The following is a 21984-nucleotide window of genomic DNA, read 5'->3' on the forward strand; positions in this document are numbered from 1 at the left end:
TTACATTTTAAGTACTCTAGTATAAATTGTTTCCATGATGTTGGAATTTGGCAAAGACCATTGCAGAACTTGCAAGCGTCAAGGAAGACTTAACACAGCAAGTGAGCACTGGCTGACGTTGTTCCACTGGCAGCAACCTGCAGGCCAAGCAGCACCTGGTTTGTTGACTGGCTCCACGGACTCGGACACCTGTTCTTAGCCTTTGCACTCTCCCGACCTTCCAGCAAAGTCTTCCCAAAACGTTCTGCATGTGGGCTCTACAGAACTGCCTGTTGCTGACTCATAAACAACTTAGACCAGGGCGCTCTGACCACACCTGCGTGTCCAAGCACAGCTCTGCAGGCCAGACATCTGGCGCCACATGCTCTCAGGCCTTACAGGCGAGACAGAGGGCTGCTGAGCCACATTCTACAGCGAGGCCTGGGCTGCTGGCCAGGGTGCACGGTGGCGGCAGAATTTATCTTCTTGTAGTGATAGGAGAGGTTCTTGCTGGCTGTCAGCTACAGGCCAGACTCAGCTTCTAGAATTTTGTCTACACTCCTTCTTGCATGCCACCCCACCACCTTCCGCCAGCCAGGGCACACCCAGTCCTTGTCCTGCTTCCAATCTCTCTGACAATCTCTTCTTCTGTCAGCCAGAGAAAACTCTCTGTTTTTACAGGGCCTCTTGAGATGAGAGATAGCCCAGCAGGAAGATCTCCTCCTCACCAAGTCAACGGAGCCATAACCAGTCACAGGGCGATGTCCCTAAACCCACGGGATCCTGGGATGGGGCAAGAATTCTGCCTGCCAGGCCCGCTTCAGTGATTCTCTGTCTGGGGATCATTAACACCCAGAGAAGCACTTGGCAATGGTGAAGGCAGACATGGCAGCATGGCAGTCTGGAGCTATGGGATCTTGTCATAAATTTATATTTAATGAACTTGTGCACCAGTGGGGCCGATCTGGCCAGGCAGGCCATGGGGAGGGGCTGCTGGCAGTTGGCCGGCCAGCCCCATCCCCTGGTCAAACTCCTGGTCAAACTCCCGGTTGAGGGGATAATTTGCATATTTGCCTTTTATTATATAGGACTAGAGGCCCAGGGTGTGAAATTTGTGAGGAAAGAGAGGGGGGACCTCAGCCCAGCCTGCACCCTCTCCTATCCAGAATCCCTTGGGGGATGTCTGACTGCTGGTTTAGGCCCAGTTGGACATCCCTCTCACAATCCTGGACCGCTGGCTCCTAACTGCTCACCTGCCTGCCTGCCTGTCACCCCTAACTGCTCCTTCCTGCTGACCTGATTGCCCCTCACTGCCTCTGTCTGCCAACCTGATTGCCCCTAACTGACTCCTTGCTGCTGGCCAGGTTGCCCACAACTGCCCCCTCTCTGTCTGCCTGGTCACTCCTAGCTGAACCCCTGCCACCCTGGTCACCCCTTACTGCCCCCCCTGCCAACCTGGTCACCCACCTGCTGTTCAGTCATTTGGTCATCCCTCACTAACCCCCCTGCTGGCCTGGTAATAGACAGCCATCTTGTGAGGGTGTGATGGTCAATTTGCATATATCTCTTTATTATATAGATGGGCTTTCAAAATGAGGCATGTTTTTATGTCCCATGCTTCTCCTTGTCTCCAGGGGCCCTTTATTTTTCAGGCCTGGAGCAGAGGCCACAGCACACCTCCACATGAGTCTACACACAGCTCAGGTAGTTCCTTGCACAATGTGATATGTGTGACCATCACAAATCACCTCCATGTTTAAATGTTTGTGGCCCGTTAAGGACAATTCCAGAGGATTCTTTGAGGAAGATCTGTTTCACAGATGACATCATTTTCCTAGTCATTCTCTGTTTCACTGCAGTAACACTGTTTTACTCAGAGGGGAGACAGGAGGTGTCTGAACCGAGGGAAGGGCACACGCCTTACCCAGCTCTCACCTATATGTTTCCATTCTACACCAAAGCCATGAGGTTTTCTTAAAAGGAAGTCTCCTTCACACATCAGCACCTTCACACATCAGCACCTTGGGCTGCGCCTCCTGAGGGTGTGGCCAGTGGTGGGCGTGGCCCCAGACAGCTGAGAGCCAGGCCTTGCCCAGCCCACTGTGCACAGGCAGCTCTCAGGAGGCAGAGGGCTTCAGCCACCAGCCCTGGGGAGTGAGCGCTGGTCCCTGGGGAGGGAACGGTGGGCGCTGCTTCTGTGGTTCAGGGATGGAGCTGGCTGTCCGCCCTCTGCTGACTGATGTGCACACCCGGCTGAGCACAGGCTGAGGCCTGGCTGAGAGCAGCAGTGGTGCCAGGCCTGGGGGTGCCTCCCCTCATTCTTTCCTCATACAACCCAGCTCACAACCCCGTCCCTCCCAAGACCCTGCAGAGGCACGGACAGACTCCTGTGCTCATAGAGGGGCCTCCTTACCCACAGCCTGTGGCCCACCAGACCCTCCTGCCTCTGTCCCTAAGGTTCATTCCACATCTGATGGCACTGGCCCTTCTCGCCTCCCAGGCAGCACCACCCCATCAGCCACAGAAGCCCCGCCCTGACCCCCAGTTTTCTCCTGTCTCTAAGCCCCTGCGTTCAGATGCTAATGTTTGGTCTTGGATTCTGACATTCACAAGGGGGTTGGCCTGACATCCCCTTTCCCAGGGCGCCTGTGCTGGGTGATGTCGGAGCCTCCTGACCCAGCGGAGGCAGGGCCCTCAGAGCTGGTGTCTGAGAGCCGGCAGGAGGCCACACTGATTCTGACCATTGGGGAGAAATCAGGGGAAACCACCTGGGCCTGGAGGCATATATATATATATACATATATATATATATATATATATATATATGCACACACACACACACACACACACACACTGAGTGGCCAGATTATGATGATCTCTGAAGGCATAATAATCTGGCCACTCAGTATATATTAGAAGCCTGGTGCATGAATTTTGCATGGTGGGGTTCGGAGCAGTGAGGCAGCTCGTTTAAACTTTCTGGCCCATGTGAGCTCTATCCGCCAGGCGAGGCCAGGCCAGGCGAGGCCAGGTCGCAGCCTTCACAGGCGCCAAGCAGGACCTGCCACACACACGTCCACGAGAAAACCCTGGGCAGGTGCAGAGGCAGCCAGGAGGGCTCCTGGAGGGGCCCTCCGAGGCCCAAGGGCTCAGACCCACGGACCCTGGGCCCGCTCTGCTGCTCTCCGCTGCTTCGTGTCTGTAAATGTCCCCCAGGGGGCGCCAGTGAAAGCGGGGCTCTGGGACTCCAGGAAAGAAAGCCAAGTCCCTCCCTCCTCCTGAGGACACCTGGCCCGCACCCCACACTCACTGCGCCCCACTCATGAGATCTTCACAGGAATCATGAACACAGACCTGGGCATTTTCCTTTTCCCCTAATGATTTTTCCCACCTGATAGCCACACCCTTTGCCTGTGCCTTTCCGTTTGAAGACCATTAGGCTGTGGGGATAAAAAAAAATGTTTTGCCCGGCTGGTATTACTCAGTGATAGAGCGTAGACTTATGAACCAAGGAGGTCATGGTTTGATTCCTGGTCAGGGCACATGCCCGGGCTTGCCGACTCAGTCTCCACTGGGGGACGTGCAAGAGGCAGCCAAATCAATGATTCTCTCTCACTGATGTTTTTCTCTCTGTCCCTCTTCTTTCCTCTCTGAAATCAATAAAAAAATATATATTTTGAATAAGTTTTATGGTTTAATGAATTCTGATGTGAAAAGATTACGGAAGACACTACTGCTTAAAATAAAATGATATCAATTATATTTAGTTTATTTATTTACAAATCAGGTGAGATGTGTATATAGGTGATTAACTGAGGACTTAAAAAGCAAAACAAACAAAAAAGAGTTGAAAGCATTGTCCCACTGAGAGGACAGACTGGTGGAGTGTGGACTCGGTGCAAAGCAGGGCGGCCCGCTGGCTCCGGCTCAGAGACGGGAGTGAGAAGCAGCAGTGACCACACCCCAGGGTGACCCTTGCTGCCTTTCCCTCCAGCCCCTTCACTCCTGGCTGCAGCTTTAAACGCAAACTCCCTTTAGGATTGGACTTGGTCCCGCTAGCCATGGAGCTGTGCCGCCCCCAGGCCCGTCAGCCGTCGGCTCTGTGCACCGTGAGGCCCTGCCCTACGTGGCCCCCGCACTGTCAGCATTTCCCCTCCGTCCACAGACACGGACACGTGAGAGCTACGCAGAGAACCAAGATCAGGCTTTATTACAACTTACGGAGAAGACAAGAGAGTCGTGGGCAGGAAACGGGGAGAAGGGCTCAGTCAACCACAGGCAGGGGGGGGGGTCCCACTGCTCCAGGGCTACGGGAGGCTAAGCCACGCGTCCTATGGAGGCTGCGCCCGCTGTGCTGGGACACCAGCCGCCAAGCAGCGGCTCTGGGGAACGCAGGGCAGGGCGGGCGGTGCTGTGGCCGGGGTGCTGTCATGGGCTCCTGGGTCACCAAGGGCAAGGTTCAACGTCGCCTTGTACATCTCAGCGCCAGCCAGCGGGGGAGCGGGCAGGGCTACTTCTGGAGAAAGCTGTTTCAGGCCAGCATTCGCCCTGGACATGGAGGAAAGCGACTTGGTGGACGACTCTACGGTTTTGTCATCAGCCAACCCTGGGCAGGGTGAGGGCCCTCACAGCGGGGCTCTGGGGAGGGGGGCCTCACAGCAAGGGTGGAAGGGGCTCTTCTGGGGGTGTTGTCCCCAGGGCCGGCGGTCTGGGGGTGCCCTGGTGAGAGCATGTACAGTGTTCTCCAGGCTGAGTGGTGCGGGGACCCCACTCGTTTCCGCAGTCATGCTGAGCGCCCAAAAGCACAGCTCAGGTCTGGGAGCCGCTCTGCTCCCAGGACCCACAGGTGCTGCCCAAACCCCCAGCCTGAAGTGGGCGGGGCCAGTGTCTGACTCTCAGCCTAGGTCACAGCCAGAGGCAGGGGTTGCACAGGGGCTTCAGCTGCCTGGGCAGCGAAGGCTGGCAGGGCTGGCAGGGTGCCCCAGGCGGAAGGTGTGGGTGATGAGCTCCCAAGAGTGGCCTGGGTCGGTGCTGGCGGGGACAGCAGCTGGGCCTGGGCTGGGGCGGAGCTGTTCCCCCGACAACACAATTGTCCACAGTTCTGGCTCCAGGCTTGCCCATCAGGGGCCCAACAGAGATCTGTGCGGTGGCTCCAGGATTCTCCGGAGTTTCTGGATTGAAGTGGGGCTGCAGAGACCAGTGCGGGGTGCTGGGGGGCTGCAGAGTTGGGTGCAGCCTCTGCGGGGTTGGGGTGAGGGGAGGCACTAGGACTACTGTGGGGGCAGAGTTTGGGGAGGAGACAGGAGTATCTACAGACACAGGGTGGGGGACTCCAGTTTGGAGGAGCTGGGAGCAGCGGGGAGGCAGCTGAGATTGATGCCTTGGGCTGCAGAGGGCCTCCCTCCCCACCCTACAGTGGGGCCCCCACGTGGGGTGAGGTTGCAGGAGTGGGCCAGGCAGCAGGTGGCTTCTGGTTGCCCTGCCCCTGCCTGGTGCAGGGAGGAAGCAGAGGCGGGGGAGGGGGCTTTGGGTGCCCCGCAGACAGGGCAGCCCTGAGCCTCTGGGGCCCTGCAGCCCGAGGGCCCCGGCTCACCCCGCAGGCGCTGGGGGTGCGCTGGACACTGGTCCCACTCTGCACGCAAGTCTTTGGCGCTGCCTTGAACCAGTGGCAGCAGAGGAACCTTGCGTCTTAGGCGGGTGGGCTGGTGCTGGGTGCAGGTGGGGGGTGCTGGGTGCGGGTGGGGGTGCTGATTGCTCATGCTTCTTTTCCTCCAAGAGGAGGAGCCGGAAGCAGAGGGGCTGGGCGCTGCTGGCTCACTGTCTTCGAGGGCCCCGGGCAGCCCGGTGGGAACGATGGGGCTGCTGGGCTGGTGAGGGCGTTTCTGTGCGGGCAGGAGCTCCGGGAGGCCTGGCCTTCCCTGTGGCTGTGTCTTCTGGGCTCGGTGGCAGAGGGTTCCCAAGAGGCCTGGCCTGGGCAGAGGGAGAGAGGTCTCTCTGCACCCGCAGGGCCTGAGGCTGACCGGCTTCTTCAGAGCCAGCGCCCCCCCCCCCCCCCGCCCCGCCTCGGGCCTGCCTCTCTAGGACGGTGGGGTCTGGGACCACCCGCTGCCTGCGGTCTTAGACTGCGCTGGGTGTGGTCATGCCGTTGGGTGGCACCGTTCCTGTGCCACGCAGACACTGAGCGGCTGGACATGGCTGAGGTGGGAGCAGACAGAGGCCAGGATCCCAGCACAAAGCGCAGGGCGGGAGCTGCCAGTCTCAGAGACCCTGTGACACAGCTGGGAGCCAACTCAGAAGACACCCAGGAGGGCCTGCGAGAAGGGGCCGGCGCCAGGCAGCCAGTGAGGCTGGCGGACAAGGGGAGGGGCCAGGACCTAGGGTGGGCGGGGCGGGGCGGGTGGGGCAGATCCAGTAACCAACACTGGGCATTTGGGTGAGTCTGGCCTCTCAGCGCAGCTTCCAGGAGCTCCCGTAGCTGCCCGCGTGAGTGAGAGCCAGGGTGGGGCCGGCCTGTGGCCGGGTGCACGTGGAACAGCCAGTGCGGGGCTGGAGGAACCGCTGAGCGTGGAGGGGCACAGAGGCGCCTCGCCTGAGAGGACCCCCTGGGACCCAGGCCAGCAAAGTGCACCCCCCTCTTCCCCTCATGCCAGGACCCTCAGGTGCGTCCGGACCCGCTGAGTGTGGCCCATGTTGGCATGAACCATGAGCACATGACAGTTCAAAGGCCGGCTTCCCCGCAGGCCCTGCCCCTCTGGAAAGGGGTCCCATCACTGTGAGGGGGGCTCCAGGGAGCAGGGTCCTGGCACAGCTGCCCTGTCCCCAAAGACCCTGGAGGGGGACAGCCGCTAAGATCAAAGTGCCCTGCATTCTGATGCCCTGAGTGACGCCTAAGTGGAAGCCTTCTCATGTTTGGGGGCAGCATACTTAACAGATGACCCTACAATCCCACTCCTAGGCAATTAATCAATAGAAATAAAAGTTACATTCACACAAAACACTTGCATGAGAATCTTTTCGCCATCTCACCCACAGATGCTACCTAAGGACTCTTGAGGTTGCCCAACTTGTCTTGAGTCAATTTGCAGTTACTTTTTCAGTTGCTCTGGGAAGAACACTGAGTAATCATTTCCCAGCCTAATCAGAGTCAGCATTGTATCAGCTGAGTGAAATGTGCAGCCTGTCACCATGCAGGTCCTCTTACTGTCCCCGCTGTGCTTGCCACGTGTGTTACCTTCACAGGACTTGACCAGCTCCCTCGGATCGGGTGAGAGGAGAAAAGGAGACGTCACACTGACCCAGGTCCCCATCGCCTCTGTTGCTCCCTTGATTCCTGCAGCTCCCGCTTCCCTCCTGCGTCATAGCGTTGGCTTGAGTTCCCCTAAAAGCAGAGAAGAGACAGTGGCTCGCATGGGGTGATTTGTTTGGGCAGTATGGTGTTTGACAAGGAGGAAACGCCACCCCATGAATGTTATTAAATTGTCACTGCATATACAGCTGGAGCCGGAGCCCCTGGGGCAGGCATCTTCAAACTACGGCCCGCGGGCCACATGCGGCCCGCAGAGGAGTCTGATCCGGCCCGCCAGGTTTTTTGGGCAGTGAGCGCAGCCAAGGAATTAGTAGTTCATATAGTTCGGCCCTCCAGCTCTCTGAGGGACCGTGATCTGGCCCCCACTTTAAAAAGTTTGAGGACCCCTGCCCTGGGGCTTCTGAGGAGCAGTGTAGGCTGTGCCTCATTGGAGAGGTGGAAGAGGGCAGTCCGCATCCACTGGCTCCTGTCTCTCCGTTGGTCAAGGGTTGAATCATGGTCTTAACTCCCTTGAACCGCCCTGCTTGACCATATACATAAGGGCTGAATGGGTGTCCACAGATATTTCTTGGGGCAGCAGAGAATATCCTGATGGAGAGAGTGAATCCTAAAGATATATAATTAAAGACTAATATGCAAATTGACCTAACTAGGGAACGACCAGTCACTATGATGTGCACTGACCACCAGGGGCAGATGCTCAACACAGGAGCTGCCCCTGATGATTAGTGCCTCCCATAGCAGGAGCGCCGATCAGGCAGAAGCCGGGCTTACTGCTGGTGAGCAGAGCAGTAGTGGCAGGAGCCTCTCCCACCTCTGAGGCAGTGCTAAGGGTCCCAGACTGGGCGAGGGTGCAGGCCGAGCTGAGGGCCCCTGCCCCCCAGGGCACAAATGTTGTGCACCAGGCCTCTGACATTTTCCCATTTCAGTATGTGTGCACTCTACTGACTTAAGAAGTGGAGCCTGTTCCTCCATCACTGTGACTTTGACCAAGGAGACCCTAGCACTCTCGTGCACGCAGAGGCTTAACAGGTGTGCCTGGGAGACACAGAGAGGAGCGGAGGGCTGCCAGCGGGAGGGGAGTTGGGGAGTGGGTAAAGGAGGGAAGGGATTAAGAAGTACAATCTGTTAGTTACAAAATAGGCACACAGATGTAAAATGCAGCCTAGGGAACATAGATAATAATATTGCAAATACTACGCATGATGCCAGGTGGGTATTGGAGATGGTTGGGGAACATTTTGTAAAGCATATGACCGTCCAGCCAGTATGCTGTACACCTGAAACCAACACAAAATACTATTGAAAGTAAAAAAAAACGAATAAGATTTTTTTTGATGTTGTGTCTGTTGGTTCTTGCTTTTTCTCTTGCTAGTTTAGAACTTAGTAACCATGAGAACAAGTTCAGGCCAGCCTGATGGATGACTAGAAACACACGAGCATTCCCGCTCAGGTGGAAGGTGTCCATTCTCACCCTCATGGACAACACCGAGTCTCTCAAGGTCTCAGTGGAGGAAGTCACTGCCCAGGGGTGCAAAGAGCAAGAGAACTAGGATGAGAAGTCTAGCCGCGTGATGTGATGGGACTGCCACAGCCTCACGATGAAGCTGTAATAAGAACGAGCTGCTTCTTACGGACGAGAAAAGAAGCTGCTCCCGGTGAAGATGCTCTGACGATAATTGAAAAGACAATGAAGGACATAAAATTGTCTTGAGTCTCAGCCTCAGTCACAGCCCTGGGCATGCGGGCGGCCCTGCAGCGCCAGAGGCAGGGATTGCACAGGGGCTCCAGCTGCCTTGGCAAGTCAGCTGATGCAGCCAACTTCATTGTCGTCTAAGCTTAGGACATTGTCACAGCTGCCCCAGCCCGCAGCAACTACCAGCCTGGTCAGCCATCGGCATGAGGCAAGACCTTCCACCGGCAAAAAGATTACAACTCATTGATGCTTAGAGCACAGTGTTTTTAACAATACAGTATTTTTAACAATACAGTATTTTTTAACAATAGGTGTTTCTAATAATACAGTATTTTTAAATGAAGGCATTTACATTTTATTTTTAAATAGAATGTTATCGCACACTTGATAGATTAGAGTGTAAGCGTAATTTTTATATGCAATGGGAAACCAAAACATTCACCGAGCCGCTCTGTGGGAGTAGCTTTGCTGTGGTAATCTGGAACTGAATCCACAATCTCTCTGAGGTATGCCTCTTCTATAAAAGTCGGAACACACTGCCCTCTTAAAGACTTAGAGTTTCCTTAGTCTGATTGTATGTTTACCTTCACCAGTGCATTGTACACTTTCATATGTTGTTATGTCACTGATTAGTGTGTTTTTATTTCAGGTTGAAAAACTCCTTTCAGCATTTCTTGGAAGGCAAGTCTAGTGATAATGAACTTTCTCAACTTTTGTTTGCCTAAGAAAATATTAATTTCTTCTTCATATCTGAAGGATAACTTTCTGGATATAGTATTTTTGGCTGGCACATTCTTTCTCTCAGCACTTTGCACATGTCATTCCTCTCTCTCTCGGTCTATAGGTTTTCTGCTGAGAAATCTAATAGCCTTATGGGGATTCCTTTTTAAGTCACAATCTTTTTCCTCTGGCTGCTCTTAGAATTTTAACTTTATCTTGATTTTGGACAACTTCATTGTAATGTGTCTTGGAAAAGGTCTTTTGAAATTGAGAAATAGGGTGAACTTGGATGTTATTGAAGTTAACCTTGTATATAAAATCAAGTTAGAGTGTTATAACTTTAGGGTATTAAAGGTAATCCTATGGTAACCACAAAAAATAGCTATAAAATATATACAAAAAATGAAAATGGAATTTAAATATTTTACTATAAAAATTTAACTAAATGTAGAAGAAGATAAGAATGTAAGAAATGAGAAACATAAAAGCTATAAGGCATTTAGGAAATGAAGAGTACAATGATAGAAGTAACTCCCTCTCATTAGTAACTTGAGGCCCGGTGCATGAAATTCAGGGGTAGGGGGAATGTCCCTCAGTCCAGCCTGCACTCTCTCCAATCTGGGACCCCTCGAGGGATGTCCAACTGCCCATTTAGGCCCAATCCTAGTGGGCCTAAATGGGCAGTTGGACATCCCTCTCACAATCCAGGACTACTGGCTCCCAACTGTTCACCTGCCTGCCTTCCTGATTGTCCCTAACTGCTTCTGCCTGCCAGCCTGATAACCCCCTAACCGCTCCCCTGCCAGCCTGATTGATGTCTAACTGCTCCCCTGCTAGCGTGTTTGCCCCCAACTTCCCTCCTCTGCTGGCCTGATCATTCCCAACTGCCCTCCCCTGCTGGCCATCTTGTGTCAACATGGGGCAGGATCTTTGACCACATGGGGGCAGCCATCTTGTGTGTTGGAGTGATGGTCAACCTGCATATTATTTTTTTATTAGATAAGATTACTTTCAATGTAAATGTATTAAATTTTTCAATCAAAAGAGCAATTAGAAGAAGAAAAAAAAAATACAATCCAACTATTTGCTGTCTACAAGAGCCTCACATGAAATCTAAACACACAAACAAGTCTAAAAAAATATTCCATATAAATAGTAACCAAATGAGTACAGGAGTGTCATACTAATATCAGAAAATAGACTTTAAATAAAAAGTAAACGAGACTTAAATGTAAGAGCTAAATTATACAAATCTATGAAGGAAAAGGGGGATAAAGCTTCATGATCTTGGATTTTCCTATGAATTCTTAAATATACTAAAAGCACAAACAAGAGGAGACATAAATACAACTTTATTAAAATTAAAATATTCTATGCTTCAAAGAACACAACCAAGAATGGTATAATACAACCTAGAGAGTAGAAGAAAATATTTACAAATCATCTGTCTGCTAAGTTCTATTGCCCACTGTTTATAATGAACATTCAACAATAAAATATTAAATAACCAAACTTTAAAATAAAAAAGGATTTGTATATTGTTCAAATAAAAGACACAAATTGTCAACAAATGAAGACATTTTTCTACCATAGACAAGAATAAACTAATACTGAAATAGAAGCTTAAATGTAAGACCCAAAAGAATAAAACTCCCACAAAAAAAAATATTGCTCTTAGTAATATTTTTTGAATATATATCTCAGGTAAAGGAAACAAAAGAAAAAATAAGCAAATGGAGCCAAGACTGGTTTGGCTCAGTGGATAGAGGGTCGGCCTGTGGATTGAAAGGTCCCAGGTTTGATTCCAGTCAAGGGCATGTACCTTGGTTACGGACACATCCCAGTAGGGGGGGTGTGCAAGAGGCAGCTGGTCAATGATTCTCTCTCATCGATGTTTCTAACTCTCTATCCCTCTCTCTTCCTCTCTGTAAAAAAAAAATCAATAAAATATATTTTTTTAAATAAATAAGCAAATGGGACTACATCAAAATAAAACACTTTAGCATAGCAAAGGAAACCATCAACAAAACAGAAAGACAGCTTACCAAATGGGGAAGATATTTTCCAATAATTTATATAATAAGGGGTTAATATTCAAAATATACAAAGAAGTGAACAACTTAACACCAAAAATAATATAAGCAATTCAGTTTAAAAATGGGCATTTCTCCAAAGATGATCTCTAGATGAGCAATGGACATATGAAAAGATACCCAACATCACTAAAAATCAGAGAGATGCAAATTAAAATTGCAATGAAATATCACCTTACACTTGTCAGAATGGCTATCATCAATAAATCAACAAACAAATGTTGGTAAAGATGTGAAAATAAAAGAACTCTAGTTGGTGAGATTATAAATTGGCACTGCCACCGTGGAAAATAGTATAAAGGTTCCTCAAAAAAATTAAAAATAGAACTGTCTTATGACCCAATGATTCTACTTTTGGGTATTTACACAAACAAAGTCAAAATACTGAGTCAAAAAGACATGTGCGCCCATATATTCACTGCAAGAGTATTTACAATAACCAAGATCTGGAAGCAACCTAAGTATCTATTGATAGATTAATGGATAAAGAAGATGTGGTATGTTGATACAATGCAATATTATCCTATATAATAAAAGCCTAATATACTAAGTGTCCATCCATTCAACCTATCAAAGCATAATATGCTAATGATATGCTAAGGATGCTCAATCACTCACCATGATGTGCACTGACCACCAGGGGGCAGACACTCCAACAGGTAGGTTAGCTTGCAGCTGGAGTCTGGCCTATCAGGACTGAGCAACAGGACGTGCAGGCTGCCAGTTCAACAGTCAGCAAGACCCTGGGGCTTGTAGACTTTACCCATAAGCCCCCAAGCACCAACCCTACAGACCCTTTCCCAGGTTAACTGCTCATTGTCCAGATTTGGTCAGTTGGAGACAAAGCTAATTCCTTGAGCAACTGCCATGTGGGCAGTTGGTTTGGAATGTCCTAGGTTCTGAGCCAGTTGGGAGTCAAACAGACTACCGGTCATTTGGAAACCGGTAGTCCCTCCCCAGCTGACCAACCTCCTTTGTCCGCCCCAATCCCAATTGTGCACTGGTGAGGTCCCTCAGCCTAGACTGCATCCTCTCACAATCTGGGACCTCTCAGGGAAGGTGAGAGAGCTGGTTTCAGACTGATCCCACAGGCCAAGCCAAAGGACCCCACTGGTACACGAATTCATGCAGAGCTCTAGTTATCTATAAAAGGAATGGAATCTTAACATTTGCAACATGAATGGATGTGGAGGGTGTCATGCTAAGTTAAATAAATTAGACAAAAAAAGACACATGCCATATAAGTTTACCTATAAGTGCAATTTTTTAAAAAATAAAACAAAAGAAAAATAGTTTCATAGATACAGAAAATAAATTAATGGTTGCTAAATGGAAGGGGGTGTGAAAGGCTGGGTGGAAAGGTGAAGAGATTGAGAAGAGCACATTGAGGCACAGAATAGTCACAGGGATGTAGTCGATAATATTGCAATAGCTAGCTATAGTGCCAGGTTATTGGGGGCATCACTTTGTCAGTAGTATAAATGTCTAACCACGATGACTTATACCTGAAATAGTAAAATACTGAATGTCAACAGTAACAGGGACACATTACTGCCAGATCCCCTTGTCACTAGCCGCCTGAGGAGCCTCCTGAATCAAAGCAGGATTTGGGAAGATGGATCTTGCAGTTTGGTGTGAACTTAAAATATCCAACAGACTGATTCTATAGGGATAATAACTATTGAAACGAGACAGGAAGGAAGTCAGCACAGCACAGTGCCTGGCGGCCTGAGAGGAAATCCCACTCGAAAGCCATGTGTTCCTAGAAGGTTACTCAGCCCTGTTTCCCAGGTCCCTGTCTGGGCCGTGGAAATGTTACTAAAACCTGCTTGTTGATATCTCCGGGCTCACCATAAATACCAAGCCTGAAGAAAAGTGACTGGTGCTTCATCACTGCTACCTACTTAAGAGTGCAAGCATTCAGTGCCGGAGCAGTGAGCAGGAAATGCAGCTGGCTGCCTCCGGAGAGGGAGCACGAAAGCTCGAGACCAGAGGACGAAGCCTTCTTCTTATCGACATGTCTGAGAGCCCCGGGGAAATCCGTTATCTGTCATCATGTTTCCATCAGTACCACGGGGAGCACGGTAGTGCTGTGATCTGTACTTTATGGAGGGCTAAGTGGCTTTCCCAGAGGCACTGGCCTGAAGAGTAAGAGGTCTGAGGCAGGGGATTCAGAGGTTCCCTGAGGACAGAGATCCCTGAACATAAGATCCCGAGACATAATTCATGCCCCAGACAACCCACTAAGAGCTCTCCTCACTAGCTTCCCACCTCCTCCTGCCCCAAAGGTGCTCTGGGGAGAGAGCTTGTGCACATTTTCATTTTTGACCAGAAATATAACACCCTTTCTCAAAATGAACCTCCCCTGATGCCCTGGGGACCCAAACCTGTGTCCATGTCTTCTTCAAGTGCCCCCAGCACTTGCAGCGAGAGGTCCCAGGTCAGGTGGCCACCTGAATGACCGGTAGTCTGACTCCCAACTGGCTCAGAACCTAGGACATTCCAAACCAACTGCCCACATGACAGTTGCTCAAGGAATTAGCTTCGTCTCCAACTGACCAAATCTAGACAATGAGCAGTTAACCTGGGAAGGGGTCTGTAGGGTTGGTGCTTGGGGGCTTATGGGTAAAGTCTACAAGCCCCAGGGTCTTGCTGACTGTTGAACTGGCAGCCTGCACAGAGGCCTGGTGAGAGCGGCAGGGGCAGTACTGGCTCTGAGTGTGCCCCTTCCCGGCCAGGCTCTGCCTCAGCAAACCAGTCTCTGCTGTGCGAACTGCAGCCCAGTGACCGGCTCTCCGGTGTTACTGCCACAAGTCCCTTCGATGCGTGGGGGACGCATCTGTGCCTCTCCCTGTCGTTCGGGCAGATGCCCATTTTCACACCACAGAACCATGGCTGGGACGTCAGTAGATTCCCTTGATCACAGTTGATTTCCTTGTGAATCCTGTGTCTGAATCCCTTATGGGTATCCTTTTTGTAATCTTGAGCTTCGATCCTGGAAATATATTTAAAACAGAAAAAAATTATTGACATGTCACTGGCAGAGACAATGCGGAAGTATTCATTCGTTCCCAGTCCCGCTGTGTTCTCTGTTCACCAGCTGCCTCCGGAGCCAGCCGAGCCTGAGAGGCTGCAGTGTGGTGTGTGCTCACCAGGCTGCTCGCGTGGGACATGACTCTGGATGAGACGATGTGGAAAGCCAGCGCAGAGACAGCATGGGGGCCGGTGCCTGGTGACCTGGGAAAGCGACTTACCCCTCAGTCCTCAGACCCCTGTTCTGTGACACGGGGCCTCCTTACTAGTATTATGAGGCTAAATATACAAAAATTCAGATGCAGCCTGAAGAAACATGACTAGTCCTCCGTAAGAGCCTCAGACGTGTTCAAACATTACGTGTTTGGAAGAATAAGCAAGCAGCTTCCTCCAGAGAGGACACCTGGGTGGCGACAGGGCAGGGGGTGCCGAGGGGGCTTTTCAGTCTCTGGCTGCGATGTCTCAGGAATGTGGTCTTCTCCTGTGGTCTCCACTGAGCCCTGTGGGGTCCGCAGAGAAGGGGCTGTGACCGACATCCATGGTTCATGGCACAGAACTGACAGCAGGTGGATCCACACAGGAATGCAGTTGGTTCCCTAGGGGCAGAGATCCCTGGACCCCTATGGGCTCTAGATCATGCCCTGGATTCTTGAACCAAGGCCACCCTGCTTGCATCCCCCAGGTTCTCCTGCCCCAAGGTTGCTGGGTGGAGACAGGAGGTGTCTAAGACAAGGGAAGGACACACGCCTCACTCAGCTCCCACCCATGTTTCCATTCCACAACAAAAGTGATGAGGTTTGTTTAAAAGGAAATCTCTTCAGGGACACCCCCAGCACCTTCACACATCAGCACCTTCACACATCAGCACCTTCACACATCAGCACTTTCACACATCAGCACCTTGGGCTGCGCCTCCTGAGGGTGTGGCCAGTGGTGGGCGTGGCCCCAGACAGCTGAGAGCCAGGCCTTGCCCAGCCCACTGTGCACAGGCAGCTCTCAGGAGGCAGAGGGCTTCAGCCACCAGCCCTGGGGAGTGAGCGCTGGTCCCTGGGGAGGGAGCGGTGGGCGCTGCTTCTGTGGTTCAGGGATGGAGCTGGCTGTCCACCCTCTGCTGACTGATGTGCACACCCGGCTGAGCACAGGCTGAGGCCTGGCTGAGAGCAGCAGTGGTGCCAGGCCTGGGGGTGCCTCCCCTCATTCCTTCCTCATACAACCCAGCTCACAACCCCGTCCCTCCCGAGACCCTGCAGAGGCACGGACAGACTCCTGTGCTCATAGAGGGGCCTCCTTACCCACAGCCTGTGGTCCACCAGACCCTCCTGCCTCTGTCCCTAAGGTTCATTCCACATCCGATGGCACTGGCCCTTCTCACCTCCCAGGCAGCACCACCCCATCAGCCTCGAAAGCCCCGCCCTGACCCCAGTTTTCTCCTGTCTCTAAGCCCCTGCGTTCAGATGCTAATGTTTGGTCTTGGATTCTAACATTCACACAGGGGTTGGCCTGGCATCCCCTTTCCCGGGCCCCTGTGCTGGGTGGTGTCGGAGCCTCCTGACCCAGCAGAGGCAGGGTCCTCAGAGCTGGTGTCTGGGAGCCGGCAGGAGGCCACACTGATTCTGGCCATTGGGGAGAAATCAGGGGAAACCACTTGGGCCTGGAGGTGGCTTGTGGAAATCGTTTTATATTTCTTGTTGGGTTTGTTTGGTTTTGTGTGTGTTTTTAAACCTCACCGGAGGACATTTTTTCATTGACTTTTAGAGAGAGTGGAAGAGAGAAACATGGATGTGAGAGAGACACATTGATTTGTTGCCTCCTGCATGAGCCCTGACCAGGGCCCTGGGCCAGGAGGAGCCTGCAACCGAGCTATTGTACATGCCCTTGACCAGAGTGGAACCTGGGTCCCTTCAGTCCACAAGCCCGCATTCTACTCACTGAGCCACACTGTCCAGGGCTCTTGTATTTTATGTTTCCTTTTTATGTTGTAAAGTATCTATGTCCTAAGAGTAAAGTTATGGCTCCTTATGGATGTGAGCACATCTGCTGCCAGCACCCAGTAGAACATGCACGGTGCCCGCAGCACCCGGGCTCCTGTGAAGGAGATGGTACAGTGCCTGGCTCCTGGGACAGGGCACCCTCAGCCACCCAGGGGTGCCCCGCTCAGCGACTGTGCCCATTAGCTCCGTGTCCGCGTGGCGGCAGCCTGAGAGGTGGAGGAGGGAGCCAGAGCTGGGAGCCTGCCAGGCTTTGGGGTTGACTGGGGAGTGGGGGCCAGGCGGGAGCAGACAGGAGCCCCAGAAGTACCCGGGACCGCCCAGCCATGGCTGCCCTGGCTGAGGTAGGGTCTGTGTTTGTCTCATGTAAAGTTTTAAACATACACTGGGAGGAGGTAAGTACCCCTTAATGTACTTCCTTCAGCATGAGCTCTAAGCAGCTCTCAGCCTAAGTGCATCCAATGCACATTGGGATCAGCAGCACCACGTGGCTGGCCTCCGTTCTGCATGGCAGCTCCCCGTTCCTGGCTCCGTGTCGCACTTAAACTTCCTGCCAGCAGGGGCCCCATCCCTCTGCATCGCACAGCCTCCAAAAGTGATGGAAGAACCCCGCCTCCCCCCAGCAAGGGCAGGTGCAAATCTGGAGGCCCAGACGGACCTAAGGGGCTCCCTGGAGTGGGCGCAGGAAGGTCCCTCGGGGCTTAGAAGTAGCCACGGGCCCTGATACCCCGGGTCAGACCCCAGGGAATTGGAGCTGTTTGCTGCTCTGAGGTGCAGATGCTGCTTGTCGAGTAGGAATGCCTATGAGCGGCCACAGGAGCGGCCTGCAGTGACTAGTCCTCTGACGATGAGGCTGATGCAGGGTGGGAGCTCCAAGACTCCCCACCCTACCTCCTGGGGACTGTGGGGCACAGGAGAGCTGAGGCCCCTGTCCCTCCCCACACTTGCTACAGCGCAGTCATGAGACCTGCCTGTGCCTTTCAGTTTAAAACCATGCTGCTGTGGTCCTTTAAAAGCAAATGTTTGCATGTTAATGTATTCCAATGAGAAGCGGTTAGAAAAGACACTGCCGATTACAATGTAGTGAAACCAACAGTTACATTTTTCTGGTTTATTTACAAATTTGGAAAAGAAACATTAAAATCTGTAGTCCTACCTCCTGCCACCTCCGAGAGGAGCACCGCTCCGTCTTTCCTTCAGTGTCTGGGGTTTTGTGGGATGTGTACGTGACCAGCCTACAGACTCTCAGCAGAGACTTGGCGCCCTGCCCTGGCCCCAGCCCTGGGCGCCCCCTCTACAGGGCTCTGAAGAGGCTGCAGGACCCAGCGATCTGCAATCAGGTGACTCCCCACTGGTGTGGAGCCTGCAATGCCTTTTCCTTGATGCTGGGACTACTAACACCCCCAGGACAAAGGGGGAGGGGGGGCCAGGGGAGCTGCCGTGCTTGCAAAGAAAGGAGCCCCTGTCCTCTGCCCCTCAGTCTTCCCCAGGAGCCCGCAGCAGGGAGGTCAGGGCCCTCACAATCTCCTCACACCCAGTGATAAGGATCCAGCGTCAAACCTCCAACCAAGGGGGCTCCCTGTTGATCATAAGAGGGTCAACAGCATGGAGCTGGGTCCTCCGGCCAGACGTAGCCAGGTCCTGGGGCCCCCTCACAGAGTCACACACCGGAAGCTATGCACAAGGGGTGGCCTCTCGGGAATGCACAGCCCCTCCTCCAAACACGGGACCCAGGGAGAGCCAGCAGCAGCCATGGACACTCCGTGGCCCTGGTGTCACCCAGGGCAGACGTGCACAGGGCACCCTCATTGCCCCACGCTGACTCTTACCATCCCGACTTCCTCGCCAGTCATTGGAGCATGGACCACCCCAGAGCTCTCCTCAATCTGGTCCTTTCATTAAAATGTCAAAAAGGAAAAGAAGTGAATTAGGAAGCAATGGCTACACCATCCTTACTTGCCTTGTCCTTTTCATCTTGAGCACTCAGAGCCACAGAGTCTCTTTATTCAGGCCGCCCTTCTGCTCCCTCCTCTTGAACACCTGCTAGGAGCTGCTTGGCAGCTGGAGGGGAGAGAACAAAAACACGTGGAAAAGCACCCGCGTGAGCAATCTCAGGGCAGCAAGGCTCACAGGGCCCTGTTTCAGGTGCTTTTCTATAAATGTGTTTTATTTGAATAAAAAAATCAGTTAAAAGCAACTTGTAGTAGATAAATATTACTTAATATCAAAATCTTCCCTAATAAGCTAGAACATACTGTATAGCTAAGACTAGTGCTAAGCCCACACAATAAAGAACCACCTTGGACTGAGGGAGGCACCCTGGGAAGGCAGCAGCAGACACGGCTCTGTCTCTTTGTCCTGATTGACGTTTCCTGTCAGTGTGAATGTTCCATCCCCTCTGAGGCCCAGGCTGAGGCCTGAGATCATCTAGTCAAGCAGCACCTGCAACACCAACACAGGTACTGAAATCCCTGGGAGGCTCTGGGACAGTTGGAGGAGGGCTCCTGGGAGGAAGTGTACAGGGCCCACAATTCTCCTCAGACCCTGGAAGGTGACCTTGGCTCCGACATCCCCAGGGTCAGGTTGCCAGGACACTAGGCCTCTCTGCTGCTCTGGGACAAGGGTGCTATCCATCTGCTGAGTGTCTATAGATGTCCTGGGAGTGACTGGCCCTGGGCTGGTGCAGGCACAGCACAGCCTGGTCTGGGAGAGGTCCTTGGGCCCCCGGCAAACTGTGGGTAGAAGTGAGTCCCAGGCATTCCTGGTCAACAGCATCACTACTGATGGGCTGAGGCCAACACAAAACAGTGTTATGGCAGCTTTATTCATGATTGCCTAATGCTGGGGAAAAGCAAAATGGCCCTCAATGAGCGAGGGGATCAAAAGACTCTGCTACAGCCACACAATGGAATATTATTCAATGGTAAAAATAATTAGGTCATTAAGCCACAGGAAAACATGGAGGAACCTTTAATGTATGATGCTTTTTGAAAAATGTCTCCCTGAAAGAGTTACACACATTTGATGAATCCAACTATATAACATTCTAGAAAAAGCACAACTAGGCAGACAGTAAAAAGTACTGTCAGGGGTTTCAAGGACAGGAGAGAGGGATTAATAGTGAAGAACAGGAAGTTATTCCAGTTGGTTGATACAAGACGGTATATTTTTCAAAAGTTATAGAAATGTACAACACAAAAAGTGAGCCTTAATGTTAAGTATGTATCAATATCAGCTCACTGATAGTAACAATGTACCATGCTAATGTAAGACACTGATAACAGTAAACTGAGCAGGGAAGGGGCCATATAAGAACTTATTACCTGCTCTATTTTTATGTCTGTCTAAAGCTCTATTAATTAAAATAATCTGGAAGGAAGAAGATTAAAAATGGCAGCTGAGTAAGTGGATGCTGCATGGACATGCTCCCAGGACCAAACTGGAATTACTAAAATACATAAAAACTTCCTGACTAATCATTGGAAGACTCATTGGAGAGAACCCTGATAACCAAGGATGGAAAGTAGAGACCACATAGAGACTGGTAGGAAGGGCGACGGCACAAAAGGCCTGGCTGGGCTCCCAAAGGCAGCAGCTGAAGTTCTGGAGAGATATATCAGCTGCCGGGGGTTGCTACTGAGAACTCTGGGGTCTAATCCCCAAGCTGGGACCCCCAGCAGAGAACACCAAACTGAGAAGGATACCCAAATAACATCTGGTTGTGAAAAGCAGTGGGGTTGCTATCTGCCAGCGTGAGAAAACTGGAAATGCAGACACCCTCTTAAAGAGCCAACATACAAAATTCCCTGTGGAGCCATGCACCTTGTGCTCCAGCAGAGGGAGGCAGAGTGGACTAGAGCTGTGTGAGCAGAAGCCAGGATTGGAGAGTCTGGGCTTAGAACTCAGAAGGCAGACACCCAGGTTTCCTGTGCTGAGTCATTCCCTCATGCTGCAGAGGTCATCTTACACAGAAAATTGCTATCTAGATGTTTTTGCCTTGGGGGAAGACAGCTGGCCCACCCTATTGGAAAACACCTTGCCACATGGTGTGGAATTGCTGAGGCCCATTAAGAGTCTGAAAGTAACAATTAGCCTCCAGTCATAAGCAATCACCCTATCCTGTTAGGAAAAACTCTTATCACACTTATGGATGATTGCATTGGGGGCTATTTAAAACTACATCCAATCGGTCTGTAAGCAGAGGCAGACTCTGGGGGCTTTGCCTTGAGTCTTTGCCTGACCTAATTAGATAAAAACACTGCCCTGCATTAGAGATTGAGAAGCATAGCAGATATATCTAAAACATAGTCACAAACCCAAACAGGCACCCAAACTGAAGAGACAAAAAAACAACCCCCAAATGAAAGAACAAGAGAATTTTCTAGAAGAAGAGATAAATGAAATGGAGATAAACTATTTATCTCATATAGAGTTCAGAATAATGATGGTAAAGATGCTCAACAGCATGAGAAAAGATATAGTAACTATGAAAACAGGAATAAAGAATGACACAGAACAAGTAAAGACACAATGGAAGGAATACACAGCAGGTTAGGAGAAGCTGAAGATCAGATTACTGAATTAGAAAATAAGGTTGAAAAAATCACTCAATCAGAGAACCAAAAAGAAAAAGCAATTAAAAAACAGGAGGTCAGCTTAAGGGAGCTGTGGGACAACATGAAATGTAACAGTATTCACATAGCAGGCATGCCAGAAGAGGCACAAAGGGAGGAAGGAATAGAGAACATGTTTGAAGAAACAATGGCAGAAAACTTCCCTAATCTGGTGAAGGAAAAAGTCATACAAGTTGAGAAGGCACACAAAATCCCAAGCAAAAAGAACACAAACAGGCCCACACTCAGACATATCATAATTAAAATGCCAAAAATTAAAGACAAAGAGAGAATCTTAAAGGCAGTAAGAGAAAAGCAAATTGTTACCTACAAAGGAGCTCCTATAAAGCTGTCATCTGATTTCTCATCAGAAACTCTACAGGCAAGAAGGGAATATCATGAAGTAATCGAGATAATGGAAAACAAGAATCTAGAACCAAGATTACTACATTCAAAATAGATGATGAAATAAAGAGCTTCCCAGACATTAAAAGGCTAAAGGAGTTCATTATCACCAAGCCAACATTACAGGAAAGCTAAAGGGACTGCTGTGTAA

The 21984-nt window shown here is 51.0% G+C and overlaps 1 long non-coding RNA gene across 1 annotated transcript; it reads right to left on the reverse strand.

The window, feature by feature from the left end:
- Nucleotides 1-10399: 10399 nt before the first annotated feature.
- On the reverse strand, nt 10400-21831 carry LOC123651092. The gene is made up of 3 exons (XR_006739572.1): nt 21637-21831; nt 19071-19077; nt 10400-10411 (listed from the first exon to the last, which is right to left on the reverse strand). It is a non-coding gene; the product is annotated as an uncharacterized LOC123651092 (long non-coding RNA).
- Nucleotides 21832-21984: the final 153 nt, after the last annotated feature.

Source organism: Pipistrellus kuhlii, unplaced genomic scaffold (assembly GCF_014108245.1).
Source record: "Pipistrellus kuhlii isolate mPipKuh1 unplaced genomic scaffold, mPipKuh1.p scaffold_m20_p_35, whole genome shotgun sequence".
In the NCBI taxonomy this organism is placed as follows: domain Eukaryota; kingdom Metazoa; phylum Chordata; class Mammalia; order Chiroptera; family Vespertilionidae; genus Pipistrellus; species Pipistrellus kuhlii.